The sequence below is a fragment of the Dromaius novaehollandiae genome, chromosome 2 (assembly GCF_036370855.1).
Source record: "Dromaius novaehollandiae isolate bDroNov1 chromosome 2, bDroNov1.hap1, whole genome shotgun sequence".
Lineage (NCBI taxonomy): Eukaryota > Metazoa > Chordata > Aves > Casuariiformes > Dromaiidae > Dromaius > Dromaius novaehollandiae.
In genome coordinates this window covers 4,704,977-4,730,717 of record NC_088099.1, presented here as the reverse complement: position 1 = coordinate 4,730,717, position 25,741 = coordinate 4,704,977, and the positions used below count along the sequence as shown (strand labels likewise).

Here is a 25,741-nt window from a genome sequence, read left to right as displayed (position 1 = left end):
TCCCATGCTCTACTAAAAAAACCCACCACAATTCCCACCTCAATAAATAAAACAAGCCAAAAAAAAAACTATTTGAAAACTGCAATCTTCTACTTCTCTAAAAATCCTGTTGACACTTATGCGTAGTATATAGCTCTACTGCTCTGAGCAGACTCACTAAATTGGTGGGATGATTCATGAAAACAAAGTAAAGGACACAAGCAAGTGTTCTCAGGACTGTGACCCTAACAGAAGCCTTAATAGTCCTAGTGATCCCTTTTTTGTCTCCACGTAACACCTCCTGTGCTGCAAGCCAGCCTGCCTTGTGTGCTCTGAGATGTCCTTGAGCAGGATGTGAGTCATAGCACAGAGACCGTCCCTAAGAGCTTCTCAGCACTTGGTTGCTGACTTCCAGTTCTGACCAGACCTAGCAGTGCACAATGCATTTTCTTCCCTGCCTTCCTAGAAGGCAAAAGACTTAATTCACCTATGATTATATATTCTTGGCTGCAGTGGTCTGAGAACCAGTCTTCCAGGAACAAAGAAAATGAAATCAGTAGACTGACTCTCATCTCAGCTGAGCAGTGCTAATGTCAGCCGTTGCCTTCCATTCGAAACTTGAGTCTGACTTCGGATGTGACAACAGCAGGTTCACAGGCTCATCAAGACAAAATCCAGAGCCCCGGTCTGAGCTTAATACACAGTTTGAACGCAGCCTGTCTCTGCATCCTTGCTATATTGGAGGTGCTCTTCCTTAACCAGCATCAGCTTTGCATCCTGTACAAAGACAACTTTTTGTGTCCTGTGCTTTCTGAGTCATTGTGTATCTATTCCTCCTGCCCTCTGATAAGGAAAACGGTGCTGTCAGAACATAATCTCTGTTTCTTTTGCCAGATATGGAAAGTGAGTGCCAGATATTGAGATGCAGTGTAATCATTTTTGGTGTCTTCTCCAGTTCCAGTCATATCTAGGTCTGGGAAGGAAAGAAACTCCCAGCTGTTTCATCAAGGACCTGGGAAAATGTCCTCATGGAGAGCTGAATGGTAGAAGGTGGATATCATCTCTTCAGATGTCATCTCTTCATTTCAACTTCAGCTCCCTTTAGCACCATCTGCTCCAATGTTCCTTCTCACATCAGCATAGTGTGATCACATCTGCATGATTAGGCAGTTCTTACTATTTAGAACAAGAATGCATCCCCATCTGGTTGTTTTTACATATGTTACTCACATTTCTCATCCATACTTTCCCCCTGAAAAAATTAACATAAGAAAATCAGTAAGGAGGAGGGGGAGGTAAAGTAGAGTTTAGCAAACACTCACTATAATTATTAGCAAATAATTTGTCTAGAGAATTTGCACTTTGCATTTTCAAAGCTCAAAACTTTTTCGCTTTCTCCAAACTTTCTGCAAACTTTTGGTGGGTCAGATTTCAAGATTGTTTTGCAAGTCAACATAGAAATTGAACCTTAAATACACAAACATGAATGTTTGGTTACCCAACCAAGGAGCAGAAACATTATTGCATAATTAAAGTAAAAATCAAACAAAGTTTTCTTATGAATGTCTGTTGGCTGAACACAGACATCAGAGGGCCTTACACTCACAGAATACTTTAGAAAACATAGTTATAAAAGCAGGTAAGACAATGGACTACATTCAAGGAACTGACTTTGAGAGATGGCTCAACTACCAAGAATGCCACCAGTAGAAGTATTATTTGACATTGATTTGTTCAAGTTTAATAGTAAGATCCTCTTTTAGAGATAATACTTTTGCAAATCATTTTCTCCTAAATAGCAGTATCTTAGGTCCTTGTACTAAGAAACTGAAAATACTAATTAGGTTGCGTATGTGATATACACGTATTACACATTCATCTCACATAACTAGAGGTACTTTAATGAGATTAAGAATATAGCCACTGTGGGCTCCTTCGTATAGTCAGTGGACAAAGACTGGTATCTCAGAGGTATCCCAACACTCACCTGAGGGGTCTATCTCTAGAAACAAGGTGCAAGGAAAAGTCAAAGCAAGGGAAGTCCTGAAAAAACTCACTTATCTAAGTGCCTAAAATGTATCTTGGCCACATAGCAACAGAGAGGTTGCAAGTAGGCTGTGAGAATGCTGGAGATTTTCAGTTCACATCTGAACAGTAATTGAAAAAAATATATATATATATATTTAAGAATCAATTTGTGTTAATCCAAAGCATCTTTTCCCCCACACAATCTGAAAAAAAGTACAAAACTTCTTTCCAAATTGACTCAAGCATTTTGCTAAACATGTCAAAAAGGAAACCAAACTGTCAAAACACTTTGTTGAGAAAGCACTGAAATGAAACTTCTCCATCCTTTTTTTCTCTTATTCATCACACCCAACCTGATCCACTACAATTTTGTTCCTTGAAACTGTTTTTTTTCTTTTTTTAAAAAAAAAGCTTTATTGCCCCAGTTGTGAAAGGAACTCCTGAATAGAGAAAAATTGAATGTCAAGTTACCTTGCATGAGGACGTCAATGGCATTGTATATTTCTGAAAGATGTCTAATGAAGTCTGTGCTTTAGATATGCTCTAAAAATAAAATGGCTGATGCATAAAGTGTCTCTTGGTAGGCTGTGGCTAGTCACAGTACGGAGAGGTAAGTTACTACCTTGCAGTTGTCTACCTGGATCTTCCGTTAGAGGTAACTGTCCTCAAAATTGAGTTGGCAGAAACAAGTGTGTCTCAGCCTCCCAGCTAGACAGCTCAGAGCCTAGTGATCAAAGTCAAAAAATCCATCTACTTTTGCCAATACCAGGTCCCTCAAAAAGAATATAAGGTGAGGGCAAGTATATAGGCATAAGTGCCCTAAATGCTCTCCCAGCATGTATAGAGCTGTGCCTCAGAGACACTCTGAGCCAGAAGTGGTCTTTTGGTATTTAATTGCCTCTATAAACATTTCCTCCATGGATTTGTTTTAAAACTTTGGAAACTTTTAATGTCGTGTAACAAGTTAGGTTAAGATTTTTTATGTTGTGAGCCAGACCCCCACTGGTTTTAGTTTGACATCTTCTAGTACTTGTATTAGGAAGGACAATGAGCATTTTTTTCCTTATTCATCTTCTCAGTGCCAGTCATGATTTTATCAACTTCCAGCATTTTCCCTGTCTCTTTTGAGAGCTGAAGAGTCCTACTCTATTCAGTCCTTATAGATAAGTCATTCCATATATTTGATCATCTTGCTGACGTCCTGTTGTATCTGGTACCTTTTGCCCATTTCCTCTACATCAGAGAAGCTGATACACATTCCCTTCCACTCAATGGGAATGCAGCTTCCAACGGAGGGATGATTCGCCCAATGAAATTTCTTTAACCATCTGATTGTGAATCACAGGAGCTTGTCAGAGGGCATCTTTGGCTTATTTACCTGAGAAGAGGAATGAACAGAGAGGAATGATCAAGAGAGGCTGGGACTCCAGAAAGAGGGAGAATTTCAGATAGGGAAGATAATTTTGACTTTAATGAAAACTTTGCTCTAGACTTGAGGAAGGATAGGATTTCACACTGGCACAGGAGCCTTGCATTTGTCACCTGAACTGTACTCTGCATTAGCAGACCTAGTGTATCTAAGACATCCTCTTGAGGCTGGCAGATTTAATACAGGAGCTACTGGAGACCCACAGCCCTCCTGGACCTGCAGCTGGGGACAGAAAAGATCCTCTAGGGCATCTCAAAAAGCACTGGACACTCATCTTTAGGCAACTGACTGTTCCCTGAATCTTACCTAAGTTGTAGATATGTAGTGAGCCACCAGAGTACAAGGAGCTGTTGACCACATGGAAGTATCTATGTTAGAGTGAGCTGAATATATCCCCAGGCTTCACTGACTAGAGTGACTACATCTCCATTGACTATAATGGGAATGTAATTGCCTAGCTCAGATGTGGACACCTACATTTACCTTTCTTAATCTGCAAGCTGAATCCCACCTTTTGCCTTTGAGATGTTATGTGTTGTTGTGTAGCAGTCTATGAAGGCAGATCAAGGTAAGGTGTGCTTGCCACAATTCAAATAAGTATGTTCTTCTTTATAGCTGACCTGCAAACTAGCTAGCAGAGCGTGTTTTTCTACTGTGCCTATCTTCTGGTGGGGTGATCTTTGCATTCGGAGAAGCTGGAGTCAGAGGCAAGTTAGCCTAACATGCATGCACTGTAAACCAAGCTTAGTATGTATCTTCTCCCATTGATTTTTCAGTGTGGCCAGCTGCAGCATCACCTGTAGCAGCATGTGTGTGAGGAAAGAGTGAGGAACTGATGAGAGAAGGTGTAGCTGTTCTCCAGTAAACCTCCTTACAGGGCCAGGGCAGGAAGAGAAAGGGAAGACGACCGGATACCAGGACTCAGGGCTTTGATTCAGTTAAATTCCCTTTGAGGATGGCCATATAAACAGCCTCCTGTCCAGTCAGGAGTGAATTTAGGGCACCTCAGCTCCTCAGTGATATCTGCTCTCATGCCCACTACTACCTCCAAGCCCCCTAAGGTGAACATCACTGTGGGCTAAACTTCCTTATATTTACTACAGAGTAAGAGTACACACACAACAAGATACATAATGTTCCGTAAGTTCAGACCTTGAGTTAACCTCATTTTAACATGAACTTGTAGACCTTTGTCTGCATACCAGCAATGTCCTATTTAATCAACCCAGGATATTTAGCATTATGCATTTTCCTTTTCTGTGGGCACAGTTCTACTAGTAGAAATGTCTTAAACTACTACAGATCACTTCCATAGCCAGAAAGGAAATAAAAGACTGCCTTTGCTTGCATAATAGCTGCATTTTCTCCCACTCTCTACCTCCACCAGATCTTACTCTTGGAACTAGATGGGATCTGTTGCTGACTGTCAGTCCCTCATGCTGACTAAGATAATTGGTGTCATACTTCACACACATTTAAATGATGATTTATTTAATAGACTGCTCACGAGCATAGAAATAAGGCACCGCAGCCTTAAAATGGCTTGTTTTATCCTAAAGAAAATCATATTCTCTGGAGAGCAAAGTTCTTAGACAGACTCTCCTGCCTATTTCAGTAGGAAACCTGAAACGGATATCAGCTGAGATCATCTAAGGCAGTGCAGTCCAACTGCAGCTGGATTCGAGCCACTAGATGATTCTCTTGGCCCATTGCCCCTCTCCTGGGAAAGATAGGGAGCAGATGTTGGAGCAGCACATAATAATTGAACAGCTGGGAACCTTCTTCCATGCTTAGCATCCCAAGGGAAAATTCCATAGTGGGACTCCTGGTTTTTGAGGTAGCACTGCCATAACCTCTGAAGTTTTGAGGGAGCAAAGCTGAGTTTTTTTTTTTTTTTAATCTATCTATTTATCTATCTATCTATCTACAGGGTGAGCGTAGGTGCTCTTCTTGGGAAGATCAATCACTTTGCTATGGAGATTTCTCTGTTCTGCGTCTTACCCTTTAGGATGTAGTAAAATAAGGCTTGTTGTGATACATCTGAATAAGTGATAGGTGTCTACATCTGATTTGTTTACTCTTGCCTCCCTTTATAGTTTTAGGAAATTAAATGGGATATTATTCTAAGGTAGACATATAAAGTAGGTTTGACAGATAACAAATTTCTCTCACTGCTGTCTCTAAAGACTGCATAGGGTTTTTATCTCAGCTGTCTGATGTAGACATCTAATTCTTTTTTTTTTTCTTTCATTCAGCAAGGTTGCTAAAAAATGTGAGGTGTGGCTAGAGAAGCTGGCATAACCAGAGAAGGAGAAACTGCAAAGGAAAGCTTTGAAATGTCCGGCTGATTCTCTGGCCTACTCCTTGTTGCTGGAATAAAAAGTAGAGCTGCATGCCTCCACACTGTGTCTGTGCACGCATTTCTCAGGAGAAGGTGGCTATGCAGCCATGCATGGGGCTCTCGCTGTGACAGGGGACGGGGAACGTGCACGCTGCCTTGTCCAGTGGTTCTGCTGCGGAGCTGCATCCCCCTCACTGACTTAACATACAAGTGACCACCGGACTGGTACAGTTTTGGTTGCTCTTGTGACTGAATTAACTTGTTTTTCCTTTGTTTAGTCTGAAAACAGGGTAAAGGCAAAGAGAATTTGAAGTGCTTTTACATGCTAATAGAAATGGAAGGTGGAGGATACTTGGAAGGGAGATGCAGAAGATGAAGGGAAAGGGGTGAAAGGCAAGTGGAGGGAAGGGCCTCCACACTGGGAAGAGCCACAGGATTGGTATCGCAGGGGCTGTGAAATTTTACGGTCATTGGAAGACCCTCATAAGCAGGCAGGTGCTCATGCAGCACAGGTCTTAGGGAATTTGGCTAGGGATGCAGGCTTTCAGTGTCTCCAGTTCCTGACATGGATCTGCGGGGCCTGGGAGCAGTATGGTTGTAGAAGCAGAGGGCTCCTCTGGATCACTGTCCCTGCTGAAGATTTTTAGGCTTTTAGTGATCAGTTCCCTGGGTCTGGGAGAGGTTTTTGCTCTCCGCTGAAGGGAGCAGAGACCGGATGCTTTTGAGAGATTCCCTTGCGGGGCATGAGCCTCCTTGCTACTATCCAGACACCAGGCAAAGGACCCAGCTGGACATCCCTTCTCCTCTCACCAGCCACTTTGGTCCTCTCTACAGCTCCGCTCCAGTTCCAGCAACAGGTTCCCCTCTTGCACCGCTTGCTGAGGGGGAGCCTCACACCGTGTAGCCGTGAGACGAGTCTTGTGCAGCCACTGTTGTTCCTGTGCAGTCACTTCCCTTCGTGGGTGTGTGTCCTCCTGGTGTGGGAGGGGAAGGGATGCTTCCCACAAGCTCAGAGGGCTCGTCCTGGACACGGGCCACCTGCCCATCTGCAAACACCATCTGCAAAATGACGCTTCTAGGTGAAATTCCTGCTCCGCTTCCCCTCCCTGACAACTTGAGCTACTTTGTGGCTTTTCTTTGCCACCAACTCTTCTGCAGCTCAAGGGAGAAACTGCCTCCCTCCTCCCTCCCACACTCCCTTCCTCCTTCCAGCAGTGATGCCATCCTCTCTCCATCACTGTATTTTGCTGACTCTGTCTCACGAATTGAAAAATCTGTGGGGCAGAAGAGAGAGTGTTTAGGGGACAGGGAGAAGGAGGAGCTGGGGGGGGGGCAAAGAGGGGGGAAAGAAAAAGAAAAAAAACAAGAGTTTGATTTAAGCAACTTAATTTGAATAAACCCCTCCTCCCCCTCGTCCTCATTGGTTTCTTTCTCTCTCCTCCATACTAATGAGACTAGCCAAGGAGAAGCGATTGGCTCCATGTCGCCTTTCCTTTCCTCAGGCACTCGGGGGAGGAGGTGTTTGCATTTCTCCGCAGGACCAGCTCGCTTTGCAGAGCATTGTCTGGGTATGAGAACCGCGCACACGCACAGAAACACAGCGGCGAGCGCACCATCGCCCTGACTCGCAGGCAGCGCCGCCGATCCAGCCCGCGCCCCCTGCTCCTCCCGCCGCTTCTCCTCCCCACCCCGAAGCCACAACAATTTCCAAAAAAAAAAAAAAAAAAAAAAGAAAAAAAAGAAAAAAAGCAGAGAGAGGGAGAGAGAGAGAAAAAAAAAGTTTGCAAATCTCCTGCCTCCCTTCTTTGCTGCTTTTTTTTTTTTTTTTTTTTTTTGGATTTAGCGATGGCACATTCCTTCATGGCCAGGACATGGCCCATCATCCCCTGTGCACGGGCAGCCTGGACATGAGCGGCGGGAGAGGGAGGAGGAATTTTGCCTTGCCTCGGAGGCGCCGACCCCTCCTCCGCCCGGTGTGAGCGAGGAGGAGGAGGGGGAGGAGGGGGGGGAGGAAGGAGCCGGGCTCCTCTCTCTCCCGGTCAGTTTCACCTCGGGGCCAGCTGGTCAATTTCTCCGGAGAAAGGGTGGTTTTTTGGGGGGGGAGCTGGTCAATTTCAGCGCTCCGAGCCGACCACCCCGCCCCGCCTCGCCCCGCGGGGTAACGCAGCATCTCTCCGGCGCCGCGACGGACTCCCCCCCCCCGCAGCCGCGGTAAGTGCCGCTCCGCCGCCCGCCGCGCTCCGCGTCCCCCCGCCGCCGCCGCCGCCGCCGCCGCCGCCGCCTCCGCTCCGGCGCCGCCGGCAGCGCCGAGCACCTCCGCGCATCTCCGCGCATCCCCGCGCATCCCCGCGCCCTGCCCCGCTCTTGCCCAGCGCCCGCGGGAGGCCGCTTCGGAGCGACGCATTTTTCCCTTCTTTTCTTTTCCCCCCTTCTCTGTTCAAAGCAATACATCTCCCCTCGCGCGCCGTGACAGGTTAACGTGCTTGGTATGGGAAGCACGTCTGTTTTTAACACAATATGGCTGGTAAATAAAACCTGATTGCTAACAGACCCAGCGCTGCTGTTGGCATTTGCAGGCTCAAGGCTCCCTTTGCAGCTCTGCATCCTCACCTGCCGCAGAAACTCTGATTCACCCTTGGACCGGTGCACCGAGGCAGGACTTCTCTATTTTTACTGTAGGGTAGTAGTCAAAACTGATGTTAATGTGCCTTTGACCTCTGCTTGCACGCCTCTGTGCACTTCTCATCAGTATTTGAACAGCTGGCTCTGATATGACCGTCCCTATGCAAAGCACATCCCAGTCGGAGGGCTAGCATACAGGACAGGCTCGTTACCGCTATGCTGTGAATTTAACGTATGAACGGGTCCAGGTATGTACTGGAATCTTAACGGCACTGCCAGCATGAGAGAGATGATGCAGCGTGGTGTTCAGGAGTGGAAAAGGCACGAGCGAAAGCGAAGCAGATTTGTTTAGTGACATAGCGATGTTTATGGCTAGATGATCATCCCACTTGCATAGAAGTTCATCTGGAAGAACTCCCTGGAAGTCGGTGGCTTTCCTCCGCATTGAATCTGCTGGTAAACAGAATCTGGCCGTTAGCTTGAGGTAGAACTGTAAGTAATTGTGATAACAATAATAATAATAAAATGTTAACCAAAATGGATAGGGCAGCAGAGTGACCTGGTTCTTTCCTAGGGAATTATGGATTACCATCTGTCTTGTTTGTGTATGTTAATTACAGTGCGTGTGTTGGACTGATATTGCAATATGCGATGTGACTGAAGTAGTTTGTTGGGGTTTTTATAATCTGCTGGAGTCAACAAAAATACAAATAGATTTGCATTTGATGTTATTTGGGTACACAAATGTCTCCCTTCTGTACCCTTTCTATGCAACACCAGTGAGGTTCAGTGGGGAAATGTTTCCATGGCTAATACATTCTAATCAAAGAGAATATATGATTGCTTAAAGTTACTGTCGATGATAGCAGGAAGGCAAACTGCTTAAAATGATGCAGATATAGCTGCAGAAAAAGAACGCCTTATGCAAGCATCCTTGCTTGGCTAATGCAAAACACACTGGAACTGTCTTGAAAGAAGTTGTCCTAAAGGATGAGTAAAATGACACTGCTCCAGTCTAATGAATAGCTAAGTAGTGCTACTCAGTGCAGTAATGGGAGCTGCATTAAAGTTGGTGACTCCATTTATATCTCAGTTGTAGTTCTGGATTTTTTATATATATATTCACATATACATATGTATATATATATAGTCTTTAAATATATATATATGTATTTCCTGTTTTTATGTGCTGAGGGCAGCAGTTGCTGCTTCGTTGTCCGTTCAGGGCAACGACGATTGATCTGTTATTGTACTGGCAATCTCTCCTGGACGTTGTGGAGTGGAAGGCTTCTCTTGTTTTGTTTTCCCAAATTGAAGGCATGTGTGCAGTGGCTGGAAGGATAACCATCGGCACCGAACTGCCTCGAAGGTCGTGGGGGCTCCTCGGGAAGTCAGAAGGAAAGCCCGCCAGCCCAGCACACTGATCTTTAAGCAGGGAACTAGTGTTGCAATTGCTCCTTGGCTCGAGCCGTCCGGCTTTCGTTGTTGTCCCTGCAAGAAAGCAAGAGTGCTCCTTCTTCCCTGTACATTTAAGATGTCTGCTGTTCGCGTGGTGGTGTCACAGCCGTATACAGCGCTGTGGATCTCCCGTTGGCAGTGTATATGTGAATCTCATAAACACGGAGGCAGACGCCTTGTTGTGGCTTTGTTTCTACCAGGGAGGAAAGAAACAGAGATCTCTGAGATTGTGGGCTGTGCTGTTGATCACGTTCAAACCTTTGTTCATCACATCGCTCTTGATTTGGCTGACTGAGCCGGCGTCCCGGAGATATTCTTTTTCTGGGGTTGAGTTCCATATGTGCCTACGCCTTTGATCAGTTGGGACCTCTGTCCCCAAGCTGATTCATTTGAATATAGCAGATTTTGTTTTTCTTTCCTTCCTTCTGAGCACACTTAGTACAAACAGTCTAATTCCTAAATTAGCTCAGATTATCTTCTGATGAAACCAGCAGTATTTGAATTACGAATCACAGAGGGGGAAAAAAAAAAAGAAAAAAGAAAAAGTAAACTCAGGACAGGATCATGCTGCAACTTATACCAGGGTGAAAGACTTGCAGGAATAAATCAGCTCTTACAGTTTCTCTTGATTTAACAGAAGAGTCATGTACTTACCAGGAGGCTCAGGGGAGTTAAGCTGATATCAGGATATACAGGACAGTGGAGATACTCAATTTTACATCATCCTACTACCTGGCCCAGAGACAACAGCCTCAACCTTTAAGTCAGCAACGCGCATTTTCATACTGGCTTGTGTTCCCTTGTTTTCTCCTTTGGTGTCTGAGATCTGGTCATCCTGTGTCACCTGTGAGGACAGCAGGGGCTGGACTCAGAGCACACTGCGCTCCCCAGGACATTGGAGCGAGCCCTCGCACCGAGGCAAAACTGGAACAACCCTGTCGAAAGGTGTGTAAACAGACCAGTGAGGGGCTTTCTCTTTTTTGCTATCCACAACTTTTGAGTCGTCTTTAGCGGTGATGTGTTGGCAGGGACAGCTTTAATACCACCGTGGTTCAGAGTACTCCTACTACCCGCTATATACGGCATCCTTTGGTGAGATAATTTTCCAGTTCCCTCTGTGCTGAATTCTTAAGAAAGGCTTTGCATGCAAAAAAAGTATTTGGTAGTTGTCCACAACCAGTAATAAATACCAGAATCCATATGTGTGTGGTGGCTATTGGAAACTGTTTGGGTATCAATTGTACACACATGGCAAGAATGGCAGACTTCTTTGCAAAACGCTTTGTGGGGTTTTTTGCCCCCTCTTTGTTTTGCTTGTCTTTTGTTCTCTGACCACTTTTTGTAAATTCGCTCTCTCAATTTAATGACCTGTTTTCTTTGGCTTGAACTTTTTTCTCCAAAAGGCAAGCAAGCGACTCCTGCAAAATAGGCCAGATTCTTAGAGTCTTCTTTTGGTAATTCACTGTAATTTGTTGTTTGTATCCCTGTGCAAACTGATGGGCTGATCTGTAGAGTAATCTGTCTAATAATTTCAGGGTATAGCTCCTGAGAAGGCACCAAATCATTCCATCTCCCCCCCAGAACAGGAGCATCATCACACAGAGCATTTTGTGCTGGGGAATATTCGCTCAGAAAGAATCCCGCACAAATACGCAGACACAGCTGCTGGGACTCTTGTTTGCTGCTTTAATTCTGTGCTGCTGCTGTATCCAAATTCTTCCAGCACAACTGTCCCGGGAAATGAGCTGATTTACATTTGACACCTGAGTTTATCTGCCCTGGAGTCATTCTGACAGTCTCCTTCCCACTCGTTCAGGTGTCAGCCTTTACCCTTGGATGGGATGAGGTATTGCTACTTGAACCATTTTAATGCCTCATTTTCAAACTGTATCATAGGACCGTGATCTTAAACTACTCTGATTTATACATTTAATGCATTTTTTAAAATGTTTTAAAAGGTGTGAAAACCTCTGCTTAAAATCATTGAAATATTTTATATATAAAAAAAGCAAAACAATAATTCTAGTTTGTACTAACATAACTCATAATTCACCCTAAAGATGGTAAAAAGGGGGTAAATATTTATATGGCCTAATTCCTTTTCTTCTTCTTAACAGTAATGATGATAATAACAATAATAACAATGTCTGTTTATAACATGCCGGAAACTTTGTAGTCCAACAGCTCCTTCCTGAACGTACACCGTTACACTTCTGCCATATCTGTTTGGAAGTTTGTCTGTCTGTTGTTGAGGTATTGCACAAAATATCTAAACCACAATGGTATTTGCATTCTCGGGTCACAATTGCTCAGTAGCTGCGAAGGGAAGGATGATTATAGTCCCTTATCTGGGATTCCTTGGGCCTGCTAAAAGGAGCTGAGGATCAGGGCAGCAAAAGTTCTTTTTATCTGCATGCTGGGTTAATAGCATAGATTTTTATTGCTCAGTTCTTCCAAATGAGACAAGTTCTGCTATTTTTTCCTACGAGGGACAGTGTATTCCCTTCCTGATTGCATGGGAATTATGATGGGAAATTTTCTTATTTAGAGGATATGTGGCAGAATTTTGTTTTTTTGTCATAGGTAGCAGACGAATCATAAGGTCCTGCAGCAGCTGGGGGAGGTGTACATTACCCTATTCTCAAGATGAAATCTTGACTCCAAGGAATCCCCTGGCAAAACCCTCATTCATTTCACAGGGAAAAAGGCTTTTGGTCGGGAGGGGTGTTCGGCATACTACAGTGACTTGCATGTACTCTCACTTAGGCATCTGAAAAACTAGATGGTCACCTCTGGGCAAATCCTCCCTGATTCTCTGTACTATCCATGCAGAGATTCCCTGTATTATCCATGAAGAATTCCCTGTATTATCCATGCAGGATGAGTTCATCTCATCCTGAAGAGGGTCAGATGAATCGCTTTACAGGGATTCCTGCAGTAACTGGTGCAAAGCTTCACATCTGAGTTTGGTGAGATGAATCCCACCACATTATCTTGGAGACATGCTTGAGAAGCATAATCCCTCCCTTGCTCCCGCATTTGCTCAGGGGAAGACTAGTAATTTCATGTTAGCTCATAGCAATGACAAATCATGATAGATGCCCAGTTTTCTAAACTGGCTAAGCCTGCTGTGGTGGGGCCCACAGCTTCATCACTGCCTTCTTCCATTTTCCCAACCAGCAGCAGGTTCAGCCTGTCCCTTGCATGGATCATTCATGTCACACATCCCAGGCAACACCCTATATATTTGTATATTTTACTTATTGATTACTTTGGATCTCAGAGGCTTCCTCACTGTATCAACACTGCCTTCAGAGCACATCCAGTTCCTATGAGGGATTTGCCAGCTGAAGCTTGTTTGTCATTCTGTGACCGGGTGGGGACACATCCACACGAGAGTATGTCTAGGACAGCGACATGATTTTTCGCAGGCACACGCAAGCTCGCCTCGCCTGTTCCCTGAGCCAGCCAGAAGCTGTGCAATGCTCCAAGCCTGATCTAATACACCCGACTCGTGAATAGCTACACTGTATGTTGCGAGAAGATGCAAATGAATGCTGACCAGATCTCATTAGCTTAGGGCTGGCACCCTGTGAAATACATTTTGGCCAGCTTGGAGCACTTGACATGCCTAGAATTAGGTGACCTGAAAGCCAGTTTTCTGCCATAAATCAATAGCTCAATGCTTTCTTATTATAATGCACCCTCTGTCCTAAGCTAACAAAATCCAACTGTCCGTTGATAAATGGATTTAACTAACACCTTTCTCCTTAACTATGGCTTTTAAAAATATTTACTGAAATCCAAATAATGAAAAAGGAATACAGACAAACCTCTCACAACACAATGATATGTAGACTGGAATTAAAGTCTCAGAAGTAAAAGATATACCTCTCTACAGCTGAAAGAAATTATATTTATTTAGAAAGGCAATTTGAAATAGGTAAGATATTCTTAACTGTTAATTCATTTTTCTGGAATGCTTTATTAGGCTTTAATAAATCATAACATTTCTGCTTCTGCTTTTGCTGACACTTTTGTGAAGTAGGTTTATAAAAAGACTTTGTTTTTTGGAAAAATACAAAATGAGACATTCGTACTTAGAAGTAAAATAATTTCTTTAAAAAATCCTATAATAATGATATTTATACCCATATATAAATATTTAAATAGGTACAACCTGTGCACCAAAATCCGAATACAAGCATGGGCTTAGTACATTGTATTCGCATTTCAAAGATGCCAGACAGACAACAGGACTTTCTCAAAATTGGCCCAGAAACAAATTATATGAAGAAGCCAGTACAAGTGCGTTATATAAAGGCCCAAGTTAAAGTTAGTAAAGTTACTCATTTCCTGTGTTTTAGAGGACTGGATCTTTGGATTCTTTCCATCTTAAGATGCAGAGGAGATGAGAGAGCCTCAGAAATACCGCAGATGCTTAAGCTCATCATGACTAAGGCTGTGAATGTGTCACAGCTGTCATCGGAGCCTTGAATTCCACAATCCACATTCATTCATTCAAGTTGCATTAAGTTTGACAGCTTGGATGGTGTTTTTGTGCTAGTGAATGGGTTAGTTAGCCGAGATGATTATGTACAGTGGGCGAACAGCTGGAACAAACTTTATTTGAGAAAATAGTACTTGGTGATTGCAGAGGAGAGACCAGCATGAAAGGCCATTATTAGCCATGTTCAAGCTGCTTCTCCATAGCATTCAAATCCCTAGACATTGCTCTGTGTTCTTTAGCTTTTTCTTCTCTGACTTGCTTTTTACACCACAGCTGGATGCAGTAATGGTGGTGATGCAAAAGAGCTTTCAGAGGAGACTACCAAGCCTGAAAGTTACTCAGGAGAGGAGAAGAAATGAATATCACTACCTTTTTGGTTCCCCCAGCAAATGTATCTCTGACAGATTTTCCTCCCTGGTCTTCATCTCCTTTGCTTTCCTCTGCATGGAAGTCTTCCAGGTCTCTTTTGATAAGATAGTTTCTATCCCAGTGACCAGAAATGGGTTTCACCTCACAGGTTAAGACATCTAAAGGTAGGTATGTACTTTGAAGCATTTGCCTATGAGCTAAGTGCCTAAACTCCCCTCATAGTCAAAGAAGATTTAGGACAGCTTCAGTCACCTAAACAGAGGTATCAAGTGCCATCTGAGATCCCCTAGGACATCTAACATCCACTCGGGGCTAGGAGGTATGATGATGATCTACACCGGACCTTTTCTCTTCTGTATGAGACTAGGTGGGTAGCCTGGGGCATTAGTGACACCAAATGCCAGTGTGTGGGCTACTGACTTTGGCCCCAGAGCGATACAGTGAAACAATCCCAGAGGGAGAGGTTCATCTAAATAAATATAGGTATCCACTTTAGAGTGAGCTACGTAGCTCTTTAGCCTGAAAGGTCCTGAACAAACGCCACTGAGATGGCTTAACTGAACCCTGCCCTGGGTTTTTAACCCCTCCTGATGGTTCAGAATGAAATTCTGATTGAATCTTGGAGAATGTCCGGTAGGCATCTGCTTTGGTGAAGACTTCTATTGCTTTTCATTGCTTTTTTTCAGGCAAGTTCTCTGTCTACAGAAGAAATGGAGGGGGGTCTGAGCTGACTAAAGGAAATCATGACCTATTTAGAACAAAAAGATTTCAAAGCACTAGTCCTTAATATTATTCTGATAGGCTCAGCTCCTTCAAGCCCTTCTGGGGAGTTTGTTTCTATGTATCAGTTCGGAAAACCTCTGACATAACCCTTCCTGAGACAAAGTGATTTAATTTTTAAAAATCCATTTGATTTATAGCTTCCTGATCTGGGGAAGCAAGTGTCACATCTTCCTGGCAGACAAAATAAAGGATGCCCCGAAACTAAGTGCCCCCCTATTGACTCTATTGTCTTGATCTTTTTTTCTTTTTTTTCTGATATACTGATGTTTTTCTCACATATTGACCTCTTGCTTTTCTTCCCACTGTCCTTACTGGGTTGGAGTAACATGGGCGTATTTTAACTTCTCTGCTTTTCACAAACAGATTCTGAGACAGACCTCGATAGTTATGTATATGCTGAAGTTATTACGCAGAAGTTCCGTGAGCACCTCTGCTTCATTCTACACCACCAACCCGTTGTCAGAGCTATTCACAGACACAGGAAGTTTAGTGGGTGAAATATGGATAAGATGCTTATGAAAGCAACAGTGTGATAGCTTAAGCAGATGATTTAGTTCAGATAATTTGTATAACATGGCCATTTCCTTAAAAGATGGAAAGGAAGCTCACCTGAATGTTAACATGACCTCCATTTCTTTGGTATCTGACTGGAGAAACTCTTACCTGGCATTTCTACCTGACAGACTATCCCACAATGAAATGTTATAATTTTGATATCTTTTTGTTTAAATCAGAGAAATAACATTCTGAATTTTCAGACAATCGTAGCATAAGTAATTTTGCATAACTTGGCTTTTGCTTCTCTTGTAGTTACTTGCTCTAAACATAAATCATTTTTGTGTTTGCAGATTTTGGGGATGGACCTATTCTTTATATGCTTTCTTTATAGGTAGTGGAGTCCAGACTGCAATTCTTTTCATCACATAGTAGGTTTCTAAAATAATCCACGTGAATTGGACATTTTTCTTTTTTCCTTTTTCTTTTTTTTATTTCTTTTCTCCATTAACTATAAGGAGATACTGGGCAGGAATTGCTGTCAAAGAGCTAGGAAGGATAGGCAAGATGATTTTAAAAAGTGAAATTTGATCTAATCGTTTCATCTACACTGACCAGATTCAAAAGAATCTGCATTCACGTCTTTCTGCACATCCAAGATGATCCATATCACTGTCTTTAACAGCATGTTCAAACTTGCATTTTATATATCAGTTTTGAGAGCTTTAAGCCAAAATCTCACAGCTTGTGGTCCATGGACCAGTTCAAGCCTGCCAGGTATTTCTACACTTTCTGCTGTGCCCTTGCCATTTCCAAAGTGCACCACCCCCCTGTGCTACCACTTCTATATGACTCTGAAAAATGACCAGCTTTAGTGCCTCAGTAGTCACTCAGCCTACAACAGGTAAAAGATCAGACCACAGATCATGACCTATAAACAATACAGGAAATTTAATGCACATGTGTATCAGGACTGGCAAAGACAAAGATAAACTCTGAAAAGGCTGAACCTATCTTGCTGTTCCACATCTATACAAGTTCTCACAATATATAATAACCTACACCTTTCCTTATAATTCATTTCAAGACCTGGCTTCCTAGACTGGTGGAGCAACTGAGCCCAGAATGTGGTCCCACCATTCTCCTAACTTGGCTTCCAGCATTTGTAAACATCATAGTAACCTTTGTACTGAATTATCCTCCTCTATGACCAAAAAGACTAAGAGAAATGACTGATGCAAGAGAACATGAAGAGGAAAAAAAGTCTTTCATGCCCTAAACCAAACTGGTAGTAGTGCTGTCTCCTGAAGCTGACCTTAGCCTTCAAAGAAGATTCAGTCTCTAAAAAGAGAAAAACTCCTTCCTACCCAGCAAAATGAACCACACTGATCTGCCAGCCTATGTAATAATCAAATGAGCAAAAGGGTAAACCAATAAGCATCCTTCCAATGACATTCTGCTTCCCCTTGTGCTATGAATTGTTCGGTATTGTTTTTGCTATGCGTCCTCTTTGTTCAAAGGGATTCAGGCTCTTACCAATACCATGACTTCAGCTGACACTAGGAAGATCAGCTCCTTGACTAGCAGCCATATATTTTCATGTCTGGATTTACAGACTGTCCTCAGTCATTTCACCTCCTATTCTTTATTGTCTGTATCCGTAGACTGCTGTCTTTAGTGATCGTAAGTAACAATACAAAGTAGGTCGAGTACAGTGGGACTTTGCTCTACCTGTTGCTTTGAGTTTTCTCTTAGTTTCCTGTGAGCAGTTTTAGAGGAGCTTCTATAGGATGGTTTGCAATGAGCTAAGGGAAGGAGCTACTAACATTAATGTGGGCAAGGCTGATATGTTTGTCAAATAGATTCTTCTTGCTTGTTGCAGCCTGACCTTATTGCAGTACCATTGAATTGGTAAGAGGTGATCCTGCTTTCTTAATATATCTCTTCGCAAATATCCTATCAATATGTTCTTTGGTTTATTTTAAAATAAACCATTTAAATGAATCAGTCCATATACTTAAACTTGTTTGTTTATTTGGTAATTTCTTCAACATGCCGCTCCAGTAGAGACCAGAACTCGATTGTGAAAGCACAGCAAACATTCTTCCCATGAGACACTTGGAGAGCTTATAGTTTAAAAAGATTTCTGGAAGATATCTGTATCTGAGATAGATCTAGGCATAATAATGTAGGGTGCAATTCATTTTATCCTGGAGTAGGAATATAAAATAAATCAGATGAACTGTTCCCCCATATTGCCTGTTCCCTCCACTGGCCATCAAGAGAGCCTGGGATAACTTACTTATCTGTAGACATCTACAAACTATATGCCTGAAGTTACCAGAAGGAAACCCACTCTGATTTGCCTGAAGATGTATAGAAAATTTGAAGTTGCTATCACATTATCACCACTCTCATAGATTTACAGAACAAAGACCTTCCAAGCACATAGTAACAGATTTTACAGGTTACAGGTTAACAGATTAAAATGAAAAAAAAACCCAAAATATTTCATTTTCTAGATTCAAAGAATTTAAGAGTGAATACTTACTCTTCTTCTTCCAAAGAATTTCTTTAAAGGATCATTATCATTATCCTAAATTGAGAGTTAACAATGAATGATCTGTTGAAAATGCAGAACCTCAGAGCTCTTATATGCTCAGAGCATCAAAGTATCATCCTCCAACATTTACCAGTTGCTTAGGTTTTCCAGTATGTCACTTTATTATCACAGTATGCAGCGACTGAAATTTCTGTTCTCTTTTCAAGGTAGAATACATCTCCCATGATGTGGAAGAGACTGCTTTCAGCAAGACCTGTTTAGCAATGATACAATTGCTTGACTCAGCATTGCATGAATGTTAATTAGACTAGAAATAGTTGGGAAAATAGATAATCATTTACACTGCTGGAATGGGTGAAAAAAAAGACAAAAAGAATCTGCTGTAAGCTGGAAGAATATGATTTCCAAGTGAATTGTCCTCTATACAACTTTTAATAAAGGACATCTTTGAAAAATGAGAGCTGACAGCACCCTTTCAAACAATGCTCAAAGATGGTTAATGAAACCCCATGGCTCAGGGACTGTTCCCAAATGCAGTTTGGATAAGACCATTCCTATTTGGGGCAAAGCAGTTTAGGAGAGTGGATGCAAGTGGTGCCATGTTACTTGGCCTCAAGGCCAAAGAAAGATCCCTGACCTGTTTTATTTTGCAATACAGATGTAATATTAGCGTCCATTTCTTTTTTGTGACCCTGCAGTGAAACCTCCATGGGTTGTTGTTGGCTACTGAGTTGCTTCCTCATGCTCCTTTTCGATCACAAGGAAGTAGCTGACAAAACAGTTCTAATACCAAGGTGGGTGGTGAATTTAGCATAAAAGCAGAGGCTCCTGGCTGGCTGGACAGATAGATTTACCTTGGTAAAGGATTGCTCAGTGTTATTGAATTGCTGACATTGACAGATGGATTCACTGTGGTCCAGCTGTTTACTTGGACAGAATGGCTTTGCTTTTAGACCTTTTAAGCATTTTTGGTCTAGAAGCTGCACAAAGGTGATTTATAGAGAGCCAGATTATGTTTATACATGCAGGGAAGGCAGATAGAAGACTAGAGCTAGGGACACATCAGTGACAACCCTATCTACAGCGAGATGTTCTTGGCTCTTGGATAAACATCACAGAACATAAGTTCTCTTGACAGATGCCAAGGAATGGCAGGAGGTGGAATCTGACACGGACACCTGTCAGTGGTAACGACAGAGAATTTGAAAAGCTCAAATGTTCTGAAACTATTTTATATTAGTGGAGTCTTTCCATGTATTCCATTTGGCCCATTGTCTGCAAGACTTGGCTGAGTCCCCTGGTTAAAATAAATCATTCTGTTCCATAGTTGCAGCCCATTATAAGTTGTATCTCTTTTAAAATAATTCAGCCCCAACAATTATTGCTCACATGTTTCTGACTCTGCAGGAGAACTGGTGATGGGGGATGTCTGCAGGCACACTACTATCCAAATATGTTTTAGCAGAGCACATTGTTTATCAAGTTCTTTGGAATACAAGGAACTCTACAGCTGTGGAACACACTATTTGTGCCTATACTGGGAAACTGAAGTGCATCAGGGAACATCCTGCATCATTGGAATTTGATGATTTAATTGTTAATAGATTATTATTAAATTAATGTAAAATTATTCTCATGGCATGTTGCATGGGTTTGGGTACAGGCCAGCTAGCAATCTTCTTTAGAGTGCCTGGGCACAGAAATTATCAAAGAGCATACATGATTCCCAACAGGCAGTTCACAGGCGGCCACCCTATTTGAAAGACTAAAATAGTTCAACAATCTATAGGTAGCCTGTTCTGTGCCAGCTAGTGTCAGCACCAAGAAAAATCACAGATGCTTTATTAGTATGCATCTAAATTATAGGGGAAAGAAGTATGGCTGAAAACAGCAAAACAACTGAAAGGACGAGAAAACGGTCCATTTTGTGCCTCCCATATTCCTTAGCTCCTATGTTATTCTAGGTCTCCTGGCACTGCTGTTGAACCCTAGGGGGGGGGATCCTGAGGCAAAAACCCTTGGCTTAGTCATGACTCTACGCTTTGATGTCTCATGTTGTGGCAAGTTTGGAATATGGCTTTTCCGGAGCATCAAAGTTCAGCTTCCACGTGAAGCAAGGATGCTGCTGGGATGGAGCAGGAGAGGTCCCCCTTGGCAGGCAGACCAGATTCCCCAGAGAGCTGGGAAGTGTGTTGGAAGAGGGAGTTGGCTACACATCAGAGAGTTTGTGTACTAAACTTGCAGATTCCTACGGAGTCGTTTCCTTAGTGACAATGACAACACGAGCAATTTTAACATATTTTCTTCATGTCTGCTTTCAGTGGCTGGGATATACTCAGAAGTCAGAGTACAATTGGCATTTCCCAGCAGAAAAATTTTCTTTTTTCTTTTTTTTCCCCCTTTTCTCTTCGGGAGCTCATACAGGCATAGAGATAATGTTCGTAAGTCTGTCGTAATATTGCTGGCATTTCTAAACCCACACAGTGATAGCTGAAAGAACAGATCCTCCAGAATTCTTAACACATCTTGTGAATGGTAATGAGTTGGGAGGTTCTCTCTACACAGCAAATGCTGTGGGGCTAGCAGGTAGATATACTTTAAAGCCTACCCAGCTCCAATGAGGACATGCCAACTCTCAAAAACAGGCTTATAATGGGAAAGAGTAGGCAAACGAAATGGAAAAAACAGCAGAAAGCTGTGTTTAAAGAAACAAATCTTGACATAAGCCAGGGCCTTCCATATTTGCCACTATACACAGCAGGTTTGGAAAACAAATTATGGACCTTGATTTAGGGGGAAAAAGATGTCTTATTAGCTGCAGAATTGGACTACTTAGCAATGAGAGTAATTTTTTGTTTTAGTGTTTGCTGAAGAAACTTTGCAGAATGAACATCTACTCTATCTCCTGACGCTGAGTGCAACCAGAGGAGTGAAGCTTTCATTTCCAGGAAAACATAATTTTGACTGAAACTGGCACACAGATGTGCAGTTTGGAAGCTTGGAGAGCTTTCAGAGGTCACAAGGCACAAAGGAAACAGAGGAGTAACTAGAAAAAAAGTGAAAGGACTTACAAGTTGTGACAAGAGGAAGTTCTAAGAAGTGAAGCCCTGAAGTTAATACTGAAGAACAATCTCCATTACCGTGTCTGAATTAGGCGTGCAGTCAAGATAGGCTTCCTCCATAACCTGTGAAGACAGCTAGGCAACTCCAAAGACTGTCTGAAGTCAAAAAAATATGGTTCATGCTGGGTAGGTGCTTAGCTCTCTTCATCAGCTGTAGAACGAGATTAAAATAGCTGTGCTTACAATTCAGAAACTAATAATCAAGTGGGGAAACCCAAGCCTTGCTTACCAGGAACAGTCCAGTCAGTTCACTAACACCACGTAACACTTCCTTTGTTCAGGACACCACATAATTATAAATAAAATTCAGTGTCTTGAGGAACCTTATTTTTCCTTCTATAGTCAGGGTAGAGGGTGTTAAACATGGGGGTGGGGGAGAGTGCATGTTCAAATGAGTCAGTGCTGCCACGGTAAATCATGATTAAAATATGATTGTCACAAAGTAAATCATCATGCATCATATGACATAGTCTAATATAGCAAAGCATATTAAAGTAATAACTAAAATAGATTAGACACTTAAAATCTTGCCAAAATATATTCCCCAGTTATCAAAAGAATTCCCCAATTGTGTTTCCCAAATCAATTCACAGAAACCCTTCTTTCGGGAAAAAAGCTAAAAATATATATGCTGAATGGAAGTGGTACTTAAGACTGAAATATAGATTTCCCATTTGCTATTTTAATGTTTTAATTCAAACCATTAATTTAAAAGGAAATCACTGATAACTATCCAGGAAGGTTAATTAAACTTAAAGTCCTGCTTTGGATCACTTCTGCTGATATTTACTTTCCACGTTAGTGCTTTTGGATGTTATTTTAATCTATCCAGTAAACTGTTCTTGCCCTTATGCAACTACTTTTTTCAATAACTCCCCATTGCGGTGAGTGGTTCCAGTCTGGCCCTGAGTCTTTAGTCTTCCATCAAAAAGCTGATCAGGACTGAATCAGCTCTGGCATGAGTGGATGATAAAATCTGGAATCACAAACTGTGCACTGCATGTGCATTTTACATTAAATCACCCAGTAGTATGCAAGAAAATGAAAGTGATTTTTCTAAGCTTCAGCCTGCCGGGCTTTTTTGTGGGAGAATGTATTACAGCAGAATACCAAATTAGGAATTAAAAGATTTACTAGGTTAAATCAGAGAAATTCCACATGGGATGCAAAATGATATGCTGGTTATGTATTGAGGAAGGGGGAAGTCCGGGGGAGGAAAAGGAACCAAAATAAGAGTTGAATGAATTAAACTGACACTGCACCATTTAATGTGCATGACAGGAATACATGGATTAAGTGGCAAATGAAATGGCAGGAGAATTTACTGTATATTTTCTTCCTGAAACATGTTTCTAGTAACAAAATTAGAACATATGCATTACGACGACCCTTTTTCAGCTGCTCTGTCGAGAATGGCAGAATGAATGTACCAGTTGGTAGTTGAAACAATGAGCATCAGGAGTGAGGAACAGTAGATTTAAAAAAAATCAGCCATCATGTCATATGACAACAAGTGGTTTATGAGCTCTGTAACCTGAAGTATATCTCACTGCTGTAAAGGCCCCTGACCAGCAACCCAGCTGGTCACCAACCAGGCTCAGCCCATAGCTGAGGGCATCACCACCTCCAGCCCACCCCACCGTCTTGTCACCATCCCGTGAATCTGCCAGGTGAACTGCTCGCAAGAGTGCTCCCAAACTTGATTAAATCAGATTGACCTTGGTTAGCAAAGCCCTATTATTTAAGCTAACCCAATTTATCTGCAGTGAATCAGGTTAGGCAAGGCTCATGCAATCAGCTCAGCTGGTAGATTGGAGGCAGTGTAACACAGATTAACAGCTCTAAGATGACTGAGAGTAATGTTCTTTTCAGCAAGGCTACAGCTGGAAAGAGATATGTCCACAGCCTAATGCAGATGTCAAGAGCTGACAGTCACTTGAAGCATTCGCATAGAATTTATATAGGATGGTGGGCATCTCATTTCTAGAGAGGGCCAGCAGAAGAAAAGAAATGACAGTGTTTTCATGAAGAAATCTCAGCTATTTTTCAGTTAAAACAAACAAACAAAACATCTTGACCATCTCTATTAACTGTCTGGAAAATAGTTAAAAAGGAAAGCACTGTCAGTGAATAATAAAGCATATTTTTTTGTTACCACCCACATTGGCAATCAGAGGAGATGCAATTGGTTGTCTGGGGAGATTAGTCCCAGGTGTATCTGTAATACTGGAGTTATCTGGATGTGAAGAGAATGCCCTCATTTCCCACTCAAGTCGCTACAGGAAGAAGTTACTACTCATCTCTTTAGAAATATAGGCCATTTCATTTGCTTTATGGATTCACTGATACGCAAACTGTGAGGGGTAACCCTAGGGCAAATATGCATTAGATCTTCAACAACAGTTTATATTTCTTTGTAGATGAAATAACTTTAAAGACTAGCATTGCCTGTAGAGTGTGTTTATATGTGTGAGCACACTGAGGTGTTTGGCTTGCTTTGAAAAGCAGGTACCAAAAAAGAAGAAAGACATGCTTTCCCAGTTTAGAGATGTTCTGATCTGTTTCAGAATACAAGGAAGATTCTGGCCTCTTGGATTTGAGTCGGATGACTGATATTGAACAACAGATTGCTGGATTTAGGCTTGATTCACCTACATATTTATGACCTCTGAGCCTTAATCTCTTGTCTTTTTCTTTCTTTCTTTTTTGTATTTTGTGGAATTGTTTTATCGTAACCCTGCATTTCTTTTAATTATGATTATTATTTTCATGACTGGCTTGAAGGTAACACAGAATACATCCACTCCCTCACAGAAAGTGAGCCAGAATAATTTCTGTAAAGTTTATGATCATTGCCCATCAAGGAAGCAGAAATTGCACCCTGTAGATTTTGTGACCAGTTGCAGCCAGGCTATGATGCATAAAATTAAAGAATCAAAAGCACAGCTAAAAAAACATGTCACAAAATGTTGGTGTCTTCTAAGTGGGAGACAAGCACACTCACAAATTGTACAAAACATGTTAGGAAAAATTCTTCTCTTCCTACATACCTTTTTCATTTCATGGCCATTTCCTAAATAAGGCAGTCAATAAAATGTCCAGTTCTTTGGACAGGTGTAACTGCAACAAAGCTGTGCTTTGGAGAAGCCAGCAGCACAGTGACTGTGTACCGTCCTACCCAGACCCTCTCACACAGTTTGTTCTGCTTATCCAAAACAGCTTCACTTTGCATTGACTTCAGGCTATTAGACTTTGAATTTTATTTGCCGAGTTGCAATTCTTCCCTCCCTTTCCCCTACTGCCTGTACCCTGATCTCCCCAGTGAGTGACACATTTCAACACAACATACAAACTCATCTCATACTTCATTTATTCCAGCTGGCTACAAACTCTAGGGACAGAAGTGAACTCTGGGACACCTTTTCTACTGTGCATGGAGGATTTTTTTTCATGTTTTTCATCTGCTTGGTGCCTGAACTGAAGCGCTGATCTTTGCTGCAGAATACATGCCCAGAGCACAGCACCAAAAGGCTCTGAACTGCCCCTTCAAGCAGATTTTGTATCAGTGAGTCAAATTTAGAGAGAACTCAGTTATTCCTATCCAGTTTATCAGATTGCTTTCACATTTAGGGTTATCAGGCTGTTAGCCGGTGCACAGATGCACCATTAAACTTTGGCCTGTGTTTTGCTAGCTGACCCTCACATAATGCTAGTAGTGTCTCCTCCTTTGCTTTGTTCTCCTGGCCCAGCTTTAGTTCTCCACCTTGCTGGGGAAAGAAGAAGCCAAGAAGGCTACTTGGATATAGCTCTTTGCCATCTGCAGGTTGAGAAGACCGTTAATAGTGCAGTGGGTGGAAACAAGGGCTTTGGGACTCATCTTAATAAACTGCATTCTTTGGAGACTGCTGAATTGGATCTCCCAGTGCTGGAGATCAATAATGTTTTCTCTCTCTTAGGCTGCTTTTCCTTTTAAAATGTTTTGTCAGATGCTGACTAGGACGGGCAGGTGCTGTGTTTCTGTGTGAAGGCTACCAACCTGAGA

General features: G+C 42.3%; 1 protein-coding gene across 10 annotated transcripts in view; it reads left to right on the top strand.

Annotated features, from left to right (window-relative positions):
* Positions 1-7,225: 7,225 nt before the first annotated feature.
* ADCYAP1R1 (ADCYAP receptor type I) overlaps positions 7,226-25,741 on the top strand; it is a 140,837-nt gene continuing 122,321 nt past the window's right edge. For 4 of the 10 annotated variants that reach the window (XM_064505682.1, XM_064505681.1, XM_026096347.2 and 1 more), the window contains exon 1: positions 7,229-7,988. The gene's annotated coding sequence lies outside the window, so the exon portion shown is untranslated. Of the gene's footprint in view, positions 7,989-8,305; positions 8,648-8,671; positions 8,892-25,741 lie in introns of those variants that run through there. The other 6 variants (XM_064505684.1, XM_064505683.1, XM_064505676.1 and 3 more) reach the window with 5 other exon arrangements.